Source organism: Lissotriton vulgaris, chromosome 2_1 (genome assembly GCF_964263255.1).
Source record: "Lissotriton vulgaris chromosome 2_1, aLisVul1.2, whole genome shotgun sequence".
NCBI lineage: Eukaryota > Metazoa > Chordata > Amphibia > Caudata > Salamandridae > Lissotriton > Lissotriton vulgaris.
In genome coordinates, this window is record NC_141687.1 from 1,233,113,965 (window position 1) to 1,233,126,632 (window position 12,668).

The following is a 12,668-nucleotide window of genomic DNA, read 5'->3' on the forward strand; positions in this document are numbered from 1 at the left end:
GTTAAAAGATAAAAAAGGGATACATTAGTATAATCTCAATAAATCATATTCCAATTTTGTAATTCATGTCTATCCAATTGGAAAAGTAATACAATCCAATGATTTAGTGTATCCCAATACACAGGGGCATCGACGCGTTTCGGTTTTGGCAAATTAGATTTTCAAGCCAACACCTTCATCAGGATGAAATTTTTATAAAAAAGTTCCCACAATATAAGCCACTTCTGCAAAGAATATAAAAGAATATGATGTCAAAACATTAGCACTGATATACTATTACTAACCAAATACAGCATCATCATAACCTAATTGCTCAAAGAAGAAGAAATAATACATATCTATCTCTATAGCACATACATATACATTCAAAATAAAACGAGGTACTCATATATTTAAAGTGAGATCATTAGGACCATTCTGGATTTTCGGTCAAAACTTGTAGATCAGACACAAGATATGGTCACACCTCACATCGGTAAATACTAGTACAATGTACAGGTTGCCACATAGGTGTCTGTTATTATCACATAGACCCATCTTCCCTATATTAGACAGGAATTACCTCATATAGTAGGCAGCCACAGGCCAGATTTTTGGTCCTTCCAATATTGGATCACAATGTGGGTGATTAAATATACAGCAAAATAGTGCCACCTGCAAAATTAGTACATGGTGTGAATTAAACACAGATGAATCATTCTCCTTTTCACTGGCATAGTTTGTGTTTATATCAAGTTGCTCACCCGTGAGGACTAGGTAATATGATTCGTCTCTCGGTGTTTAGCGGCTAAAATCCTAGCAAGGTAGGAGACAGCTTGTCGTCTGTCTAAAGATAAAATTGCAAATTGCAAATTGTCAAGATAGAAATCTCGAGATAGAACATATCGCTAAACAAACAGCATATATAAAGGCTGCCATCTAAGTGGAGTGCTTCCTGATTAAATTAGAGCTCCACCTTGTGTATATAGAGTGCATAGATACACTGGTCTCATCTATTCAGAATATCGAGGACCGGTATCAATGCGGTACAGACCTTTACTATCGACTGCACCTTATCCCCACAATTTTTTTTGAATGTTAAACGGAGGGCAACACAGAATATTAATTATTTTTCCTTTGGAGCAAAGATGCAGAAAAAAGGGACAGTTTCCCCAGTGTTTCTACAGATATTACAGTCCTTAGACATGCCTGTTTTTTTGGGGGGGACAAAGTGCTCATATCGCTATACTTCAGGCCTTCCCATTCAGGTGCAGTGCCTCACGGCTAATGTTTATATGCAACCAGCGCGGTGATTGTCATTCTAAAAAACCAGGGCATCTAGTAGAGAGAGAGGAAATATCCCCAGTATATTTTACACATTGCCCCATTATCAGCAGACGCATAGTACGCAAGAAATATACCTTAAGTTTTATTAGCTCGAAAATCGGCGTTGGGTAAATACGGCTTCTCTGTTACGACGAAGCTCGTAAAGTCGTAAAGTCAACCTTATAGACCAGCTATCCTAGAGGTAGCATGGACAAAGCAGTCTTAGGCTAAAACTTCAGAGGGCATGTAAAGCCAGCTGTTTTACCATATGTAACCCCTTGAATACCAAATGAAAGGACACCATACTGGTTATATATAAAATATATATGTTTTTTTTTTTTACTAAAACAACCCCTCTGAGCTCTTTATGAGATCAGAGGCACAAGCACATAACAAGATACTCAATTATCATACAATAAGTTGCACAAAATACAGTAGGGCCCTAGGGGCACGATAAACCATATACTAAAATAGTGGTATAAGCACCACGTCACGGATAATGGATAGGCCTAGGGCCTAGGGAATCGTTGGGGCTATGCTGTACTACCAAAGGATAAGAAGCAGGAGGCCCACGGGAGGCATGTGCAGTGTCTTAACACACACGGGAGTTACCATAGAGTTAGAATGGGAACGAAAGAAATGGAAACTAGTTATTTTAGGACACTTCCGGATGGACTAGGAGAAAGCTACTGAAAGCTGGGACACTAGGATAGTCAATACCCACAGGAGCACCGGAGTAGTCAAGTTACCTCACCCACAGGAAGCGGGTGCATAGGTGTCAAAGTGTGTCAGGTTTCATCGCTGAATCCTATGGAGCCTTGGAGAAAGATGCTGCAGGCGACCAGGAGAGAAGTGTCCGGGTGGATCCAAGGGCGGATCGAGGGTGAAGAGTACCTGAAAGCAGAAGGGACAGAGTCTGGGTCACTAGCCAGTGACCATGAAGGAACTAGGCGATGTCGTGAAGCAATCAGGTGATGTTGTGAAGTTTGTCTCTGCAGCCACATGGACCAGGAGGTGTCGATGACAACCAGGAGCTGGGCACCGACTGTCCCATGAAGGATCTCACTGTCAGCAGTATTGGCTTCCGGATTGGAGTCAACAAGCCTTGGCAAAGGCAACCCACGCAGGAATCAAAGATGGCTTCTGGATCAGACCAGCAAGGTCTGACGGGCTTCTCCTTTTCAGGGAAGCAAGGGCCAACCTTGAGCAACCAGGACAGTGGTGGAAATTTGTAGGTTCATCGTCACAGAGGCCACTAGCCAACGGGCAAGTGACCGGACAGATGCATCAAGCACAAAAACACTAGCAGGCCCCACGCAGCACTCGTGGAGTGTGGAGGGCTGTGCGTCAGTCTAGAAGGTGCTCGGGGCTGGGGCTTCTCAATCCCCAATGCACAGCTTTTCGAGGGTGCCTCGGGAGCTGCACAGGTAGCAAAGTGAAGGTTTTCCAAGATGGCCGGTCCCACATCTCTCGTCGCTTCAACGGGTCTCAGCTTTGCTGTGGCTGTGGATCGGGCTCAGGGAAGTCTGGAAGTCTGGTTCTTGTCAGGCTCTGTGATCGGGCTCCGGCGGGAGTGTCGAACAAGCAAACCGCAGATCGCTGGATGGTGCCTGTTTACACAGTGTGGTCACTCCTTGACCACAAGGGAGATTCTCCAGTCTTTTATCTTCAGTAGAACATCGAAGGTTCAGAGTTTTGTTTCGTTTCAGGTTTCGGTTCAGGATAAATCTAAAGTCTCTTGACTTAGCTCCTACCTATATACTAATCTGAGGGGCTGGATTGCCTGCTAGGTCCCTCCTATGGGTGGGACCAGGGAAGGGGGTGGTTACACCCCTTTCCCTTTGTCCAGTTTCGCACCAAAGCTGGGGCTGGAAATTCCCCAGCAACTGGTTTCAACCGGACTATGCATGGGACACCTTGTGTGCCCCAGGCAGTGTCCAATTTCATTCAGCCCTCCCTGCCTTAAAACACTATGGCCTGTCTGGGGTGGTGCTAGCACCTCCCAAGACAGGAAACCTATTGTCCAAGCCTCCCTAGCTGGAAGGATTCCCAGCAGCAGGAGGTCAGACTTGTGTCTGTGGCAGCAGCATCCATTTTGTGATGCTGAGGCTCTAGTTAACTTTAACCCGATTTAGTAGGAACAACATGTCTTCTCCCTCTAAAAGGGTGGAATGCTACCCCTGTCGCCAGAACTGGCGTGGGGGTAGTATTCCAAACCGTATGACACCTTACATGACATGTTTTGATAAAGCCAAATCAAAGTTCGCATTCAACCGCGAGGATGATAATGCACTTAAGAGTATATGGTATGGCTATATCATAGAACAGCTATAAGGACCTGGTTCCGAAAGCTGCAGACAGGCTCAGCTCATGCTAGAGCCTCATCTCACATAAAACCAAGCACTCTGCCTCCAGGATTGTTAAGGCCTGCCCTAGGAGTCACTTATAGGTATATATGTGTCTATATATAAGGTTAGTTATAGGTATACTATATCTAAAGCAAAGGGTGATTACACCACCTTGCCCCAGCTGAGTGATCAGCGAGTTGTGTCAATTTGGATGGCCAGCCAGGGGTGGCATAATACATGCTGCAGCCCCTGGTAGGCCTTGGATGCACCTATGCCCTGGGTACCTATAGTACACTATACAGGGGCTCATAAGGTGACCCAAGGTTCAATTGGAGATGTACCTAAAGTACATGGGGTCCATCTTACAGTGAGAGCAGATAGCCTGGGGCCCTGATTAGCAGGATGGTTGTGAACAAAGTGCATTTTCCTGCTGTGGCTTGTGCCGTGGCCCTTTTCCTGGCCAGCAGCACAAGCCGCAGTAGGAAAGGCACTTTCAGACTGCCTGCACGACAGTCTGATCACAATAGGGCAGCTGAGACCACCAACTCCTTGTCAGTATGTCCGACTGCCATCGGAATGAGGGCCTAAGCTACCAGCATATACTGATGAAGTTCTTATTTACATGCCCAACCCCAGGTCACCTTTAAAGTCTAACACTAACTTTTCTTGGTGCCCTTCCACAATTAAATACCTTGGTATTTGTTTTTCTCCTACTATTTCCAACATAATTAACCATAACTTAAATGTTTTAAAACTCAAACTACAAATCCTACTCTCATTGTGTTCTCTTCTGCATTTATCATGTTTGGGCAGATTAAATGCCCTCAAAATGATGATTGTATCAAATGTCCTTTACACTCTTTCTGTGTAACCCTTCAAAGTTCCCATTGATTGTTTTTCACAAATTAGCTCCATTTGTACAACATTTCACTGGAGCAACAAAGATTCATGCATTGCCCAATCTAAACTTAAAGCCCAAAGAGGGAAGGTGGTGTCCGATTTCCTGACTTTAAGCTATTTCATTCTGCTTTTTTAATTCAACAATGTTATGCCTCAATCAATTACTTTCACAGCTCTCCCATACTAAGATGGATTGTATTTGAATGATCCTTACTGAATGACGTTTCATTCAAAGATGTTATCCATGTGTTCCTTTATTTTCAAATATCTCAATTTAAAATACACCCAGCATTTATTGCATACAATATTTCAGCTGATCTTGACTTTCAACAATGCTTTCTATCCTCCTCAATCTGGTATAATACGTTTCTTAAATTCTCATGCTATTGCTTTATGAATCTTCAATAAAAATATTTTTAAAGAAATGAGCTGTAATAAGTATAACAAAAAATAGATTGCTGCCTCAGGTAACTGTTTCAAAATAATTCCTAAGACCAGCTCAGAGTCCCTCAAACAGAGTCGTATTCTGTAATCCTGTTTGCTGGTGGCTGTTATTTAACAACATCTTTCTTTCCCCTTTTCCATGGATGGCTAAATGAAGTGCGAAGCCATCCCTGGCACTAGAAGGTGAGCCATTACTTGCGACTGGAATGTTAGCAAAGCAACAGAGCCCTGCAATAAATGTAATTATTTCTAAGGCCACTAAAAGATTCAAATGGGACATGATTATACAATTCCCAGAGCCAGTTATATCCTATATCTCTATTATATAGAATGATTTGATGTTAGCTATAGAACAAAGGATTTGCATTAGATATAGGGTTTGTGTTTGACAATAAGGCACTTCTTTGATTAGGTTTATTTATTTAAATGTAGCAACAATACCAATTGGAGCAGCTGTGTTTTACATCCCACCAATGACACTAATTCAGGAAGAAATGTAGGTTGGTTGGGGTAGAGGAGTAACAGTATAGAAGTGGTTAAGTTGCAACACTATTTGAATATGGTTGAAAAGACAATTGTGTTTGTAGTTCAAACCACTAATTCTTGATAAGGAACATAGAAACATGTACTCAACATATTTAGAACACAGTTTGTTAGTTATTTTTTTTCTTTTTGAATTGAAGCACGTCTTAACAGAGGTAGTTGGAGCCAGATCACTAACTGAATTCAAATTAAAAACAAGTGTTAGTGTTCTGCATATGTTGATCCAGCTTGGAGTTAAAGTGTTGAGGAAGAGTTATGCCTGGCAAAAAATTTGACACTTTTTCTAGTCATACACAGACATAATTGTGGAAGCCTACCCCAAGATGATTACAGCAGTCTAGTCTGTGGCATGCTAATGATTTGATGAGTCCTGCAGATTGTTTTGATTAAGTGAGTGAGTATATTTTACTTATGTTCAATAGTTGACAGTGTTACTGCCAGACTCTTTTTTTCTTTTAATCTTTTATTTATTTATGTTTCTTTTGGCAAAAAGATAATTTCAGTATCAGAGTACATCATCATCAGAACTCTATTCCTGCAACAGTGGATTAAGTTCCAAACAGTGTTCTTCTTAAATCGTAAAATGCAAAACATAAATTAAACAGCATTAAAAAGTACCTCTCAAAAAACGAAACATATGTTTAACCACATAAAAAAACATCTATCACCCAATAAGTGAAACAGTCATCATAATATAAAAGAAAAACATTGTATATAATCAAATTCATCAAATAGTAAATAATACTAGATTTACAACCCCCAATAAAACTTGCTGTAGTAGAAAGTTCTTTGCAAAAGCAAGCTAATAAAAGTGCATTTTAAAGTGCCAATATTATTCATGAAACAGAGTAAAGTGCTGTGCAACAGTTGAAGCGCAAGACATAGATCACAATGACATAAGAAAGAACAGCATAAAGTGCAAAATATAAATTTCACCATGAAAGAAAATTAATCTGTTGCCTAAAAGTTAAAACCCACATTTAAATATATGAAAACCATTGTATATATTGAGATTCATCAGATAAAGACTAATACTAAATGTAAAGCCTTTTACGAAAACTTGTCATGTTAAAAAGTTCTTTGCGCTGGTACGTTCTTAAAAGTGCATACTAAAGTGTCAATATTATTCGTAAACAAAAGTTCATAAAAGTGTCAACTAAAATGTTAATATTATTCATTAAACAAAATAAAGCACAGAATCACCATTGAGAAACTCAATTTTCCCTGCTACCCCCACAATCACTCTTGCTTTTACTGCTCATAAGTGTACGGTTCGAATGTCTGAGATACCTTGACTCAATAAAATCGATAAAGAAATGTTTCATACAACGATAAACACCTCAGTGTGCTTCAAAATCAGCTTTTACTGCTCATAAGAATATGGTACGAACTTCTGAGATACTTTGACTCAATAAAATCGATAAAGGAAAGTTTCATATAATGATAAACACCTCAGCGTACCTCAAAACTTTACTAAACCTTCTTCCTTTCCCACGTACAAGAGCTCTTTAGCATCTATAATGTTTACCTTTTCCACTCGGGATTGAAGTTTAGGACGATCATGTGATTTTCAATGAGCAGTTAATATAGATTGTGCCAATAGCATTACGATAAACCACCAACTGCGTGCTGGACCCAGTTTTATTTCTAACTGTTTGGAACAGCCCAACAAAATTGCATTTGCATCTCGTGTATACTCAATCCCAAGGGAGCCCCACATACACCACAAGACCCCTTCCCAACCTTTGCATTCCCCAATAATATGAATCCATCTCCTGGATTCCATACATCTAGGTTATTTCTCTGAGATATTTGGTATCCATTTATATAATAGTGAAGGGGTAGAATACACCATCCATTGGGCATAAAGTTGCATCTTCCTAAAATTAGGACCTCGTAGTGCTTTGGAACTGAAATGTGAGGCCTACATCCACTGCTCCCTGGGTAGATTTACCTTGTTCACTTTCATACATTTACTCTAAAATTCGTAGAACAAACCCTTAAAATCACTCCCTGCAGAGTGCAGTAAGCCTACCCAATAGCTGTGTTTTCTCGGCTCCCTAGTAGATTGAAAGAGCACTTAAACTAATTCCCTAGTTGGTTCAGTTGGCAGCAGTTGGTGTTCTTGCAATATAGAGATAATTATGTGCCAATTTATTTTGAGCCCAAGTTGTAGGAAGACAAGGCTCAAAATGCCTCTCAAGTAATCAATACTTCCTTTTTCAGCCAATCACCAACTTTACCTAGGTTACTTTTTCCCATTTGGCAAAGACCTTTACCAGTTCATCAGGACATTAGCTCGTAAAAGAGGTTTCTGCATGCAAATGAGGAATCCATAACCACTGGAAAAGTTTTTTTGTTTAACTTTTAAGCACAAAAGGGAGGAATATCTTAGCTTTTTTGATTTCTTCATCATGGGAAGGGCCGGGTTTAGGCTGGCATGAATTCGATCACACAAAGCCATAAGAAGGGAATTATCAAAAGTCCTGCATTTGTCAAAGTAGCTGTACCGAATGTCTGACAAAATATAGAAAACAAAAATATCGATATACAAAAATATCGGAACAAAAATATCGAAGTCAAAAATATAGGAATCCTATCCCTCACAAGGTAAGTACAAAAATATCGAAAATAAAATATAGAATGACAAAAATCGTTTTTTGTAAAATATCGTTTTTTTTAAATATAATAAAAATGTAATATTAACAAAATAATACTTATAAATGTAATAAACATATTTAGAAATGTACTATAATATTTAAAATTAATACATAATGTAATACAAATTAATGTTAATAAATATATAATACATAATATATTTTTCATTAATAATAACTCTAAATTAATTATTGTCATAACTTAAAAACAAATAAAAATGTAATAAATTACTAATACATTTATTTACATAAAATATTCACATAAATAACAATTAATAACAACATAATACTAATAAAAAAGCGAAATACATTTTAGATAGCGTATGAGTAAAAATTACTATTCCCACTCCAGAGAGTGCGACAGTAGGGAAAGTGTTGGATAGCGTAGCAGTAACAATTACTATTCCCACTCCAGAGAGTGCAACAGTAGGGAAAGTGTTGGATAGCGTAGGGGTAACTATTACTATTCCTACTCCAGAGAGTGCAACAGTAGGGAAAGTGTTGGATAGCGTCAGGGTAAGAATTACTATTCCAACTCCAGAGATTGCAACAGTAGGGAAAGTGTTGGATAGCGTAGGATTAAAAATTACTATTCCAACTCCAGAGAGTGCAACAGTAGGGAAAGTGTTGGATAGTGTAGGTTTAAAAATTACTATTCCAACTCCAGAGAGTGCAACAGTAGGGACAGTGTTGGATAGCGTAGGGGTAACAATTACTATTCCAACTCCAGAGAGTGCAACAGTAGGGAAAGTGTTGGATAGCGTAGGGGTAAAAATTACTATTTCCACTCCAGAGAATGCAACAGTAGGGAAAGTGTTGGATAGCGTAGGGGTAACAATTACTATTCCAACTCCAGAGAGTGCAACAGTAGGGAAAGTGTTGGATAGCGTAGGATTGAAAATTACTATTCTAACTCCAGAGAGTGCAACAGTAGGGAAAGTGTTGGATAGCGTAGGGGTAACAATTACTATTCCAATTCCAGAGAGTGCAACAGTAGGGAAAGTGTTGGATAGCGTAGGGATAACAAATACTATTCCCACTCCAGAGAGTGAAACAGTAGGGAAAGTGTTGGATAGCGTAGGGGTAACAATTACTATTCCAACTCCAGAGAGTGCAACAGTAGGGAAAGCGTTGGATAGCATAGGGGTAAAAATTACTATTCCCACTCCAGAGAGTGCAACAGTAGGGAAAGTGTTGGATAGCGTAGGGGTAACAATTACTATTCCAACTCCAGAGAGTGCAACAGTAGGGAAAGTGTTGGATAGCGTAGGGGTTTAAATTACATACTTATAAATTACATCTATCAATTAATTAATTATTTAAAATTAATAACCAATTAATTAAATGTATTTACCAATTAATAAAAATAAATGTATGCTTCCTACTAATTAATAATTAATTCTACATAATGAAATTACTTCCCACCCTATTCCCCTATAAACCCATAACCCGCTACAGAACATATTTATCAATTAATTAAAAATAGTTACCAAAATAATTAAATATAATTACCAATTATTTTAATTAATGTATGATTCCTACTAATTAATAATTATTTAAACATTATTAAATTACTTCCAACCCTATTCCCCTATAAACCCATAACCCGCTACAGAACATAATTATCAATTAATCAATTAATTAAAATTATTTACAAATAATTCTCAATTAATTAATTAATAATTCCTACTAATTAATAATTAATTTAACATAATTAAATTACTTCCCACCCTATTCCCCTATAAACCCACAACCCGCTACAGTACTAAAAGACAATATTTAATTAAATTACATTAAAAATAAATAATAAAACATAATAAATACAATATAATATACACAAAATTTATTTAAAAATCGATATTAGTAACATCGAAATTATTTATTTCGATATTATTGACATCGATATTTAAAACTTCGAAATTACTAATATCATACTAATATCGATATTAAGACTGTCGATATTACTTACCTTCTATATTATGTCCCATCGATATTTAAAGTTCGATATAATTGTATATCGAAATTTAAAACTCGATATTTTGTCTGTGTACCGCTGTACCAACCACAAATTGTTAAATGAGCAGCAAAAAAATACAGTCTTCAGTTAGGAAGCGATAACTTCCTTCCTGAACTGGCAAAGTCAGCTTCTTAATATGAATCCTGTTATTACAAGTCAAGAATAACTTTCTTCTATCAAGACCACAAAAGTTTATTACATATAATTTGTACTGGTCAGAGCATTCAGCCTCTGAAAAAAACTTATTATACAATACACATGGAATTGATGTAAAGAACAAATTAAGCAGAGACAAGATATGTCAGTAAGTCAGTCAGTGCATCTTCATTTCAACAAGCTGCCATAAAAAGCCTGTCTCACATTACATGAATACATTTCTATATAAAAGACAGTAATGGTAATGAAAACAAAAACAAATACAATTTTCATTCATTTTGATAACTTTATTTCAGTCATTGACCATAAAAGTGCTGATAAAATACATACAAGCACAATGATAAAATCCATAAATACAGACAGTTAAAAAAGTTATTAAACATTAAATTTGTCAAAAGTTATCAAAAGAAGAAGGAATAAAATGAGAAAAGGGTTAATAGAGGGGGTTGCTCCAGTTAAGTCCTTTTCAGAAAGGTGGTCCTTCTACGCCACATGCCAAGTAAGAAGCGGGAAGCAGCAAACACAGTGGGAGGGGAGGTATCATAAGTTAAAATTCTACAAGCCTGTGCACAATGTCTAAGTCCCAAGTTTCTGCAGAGAGGGGCCAGCCAGCATTTCCGTATTATGCTATACGCCGGGCAGAAAAACAAGACATGGGCGATATCTTCAGTGGTGTTATTACAGGCTGGGCAAATTCACTCTTTTGAGGTAGTCCATTTAGAGGTCAGCGCCCTGATGGGCAAGCAACCATGTCTCAGTTGAATACATAGTTTTCTCGCAAGAGAAGGCTGCACTAAAATTAGGAATTCCTCCTTCTTGGGCCCAGTTTTCATCTGCAGAAACTCAGCTGTTAGCCTGCCCAGCGTTGGCGATCTGTGAAGTGAGTTGAGGCTATAATTTCTCAGGATAGCCAACAGTTCTGACTTCTGGAGCCTAGGACAGCTTTCCCCTGGGGACTCCCACAGTTGAGACAAGCCAATTTGGTAGAGCAAAACCTTGATGTGGGATAGCCAGTGTATATTATTGTTTTTAAGCTGCCCCCAGACTGCTAAAAATTCCGCTCTGTAGTCAGCAAGTTCCGGAACAGTCCAGAGCCTTCTCCAGTAGAGCAAAGGGTGTGCGGCTATCAGATCTTTTATGGATTCAAGGCCCATATCTAGCGGTATAAGAGGGGTGCTTTGGGGTAAGCCTACCAAGTTTCTCATAAAAGCTTGTTCCACCTTAAGCAGACTCAGTGCATTCTTGTGCCCCCATAGTTCTGCACCATACGTAGCCGCTGACCTGGTCTGGGCTCAATAAGTTTCAAGGACTGGGGCGACCGGTTTAAATTGTGTAGTTTTATGAAATTTCCCAATCCCCCCTGTAATCTGTGAAAGTCTCATGGCAGATCTGGACACCTGGAGACCCCAGTCAAAGTCTTCAGTTAATGTGACACCCAGGTAAACGAAGGTTTTCACCCGCTCGAGCGGAGTGCCATTCAAGACAGGGTTCGGGCGGGTGTGCCTTGGGGGCTTAAAAACCATAAACTTGGTTTTATCCAAGTTAACCTCCAATCCTCTTGTGGCACAAAAGGTTGAGAACCCATCCAGGACCTGCTGGATGCCTGTTGATGCTCGAGATAACAGCAGTGTGTCATCCTCGAACATCAGAGGAGGCACCCTTCCAGTAGCCAATCTCGGGGCATCGTTGTCCCTAACTCCGTCCAATTCTTCTATCAAGTTATTGACGTAAAGGCTGAAGAGTGTAGGGGCACGGGCACAAACCTGGCGCACACCCCTGGTTACTGGGAAGGGGGCCGAGAGTTCACCGTTCCTTCCACACCTGGCCTGGGCATAGTTCCCCGCATGGAGTCGGACCAAGACATCTAGTAAATAAGACGGGAGGCCTAGTTCTTCAATTAATCTCCATAATTTCTCTCTCGGCACAAGATCGAAGGCGGCCCGCAGGTCCACAAAAACAAGGTAGAGGCTGCCACCCTCTACTCTTGCGATTTTCCAAAAAAGGACCTGCAGCCTAAAAATCTGATCCAGGGTCGAAATTCCTGATCTAAATCCGGCTTGGAGGGTGAACAGTATTTTGTGTTCCTCTATCCAACCCAGTATCCTATCCAATAGAATCCGGCCCATTAGTTTTTGGGTAGTATCTAGGAGACTAATGGGCCTATAGTTGGACGGGGATAACGGACAAACCTTCTTGTAAATGGGGACGATCTAAGCTCCCAACCAAGTTTCCGGTATCTCGGAGCCCCAAAGGATCGAGTTAAACAGGACTACAAGATACGGTGTCCAGATTTTGGGC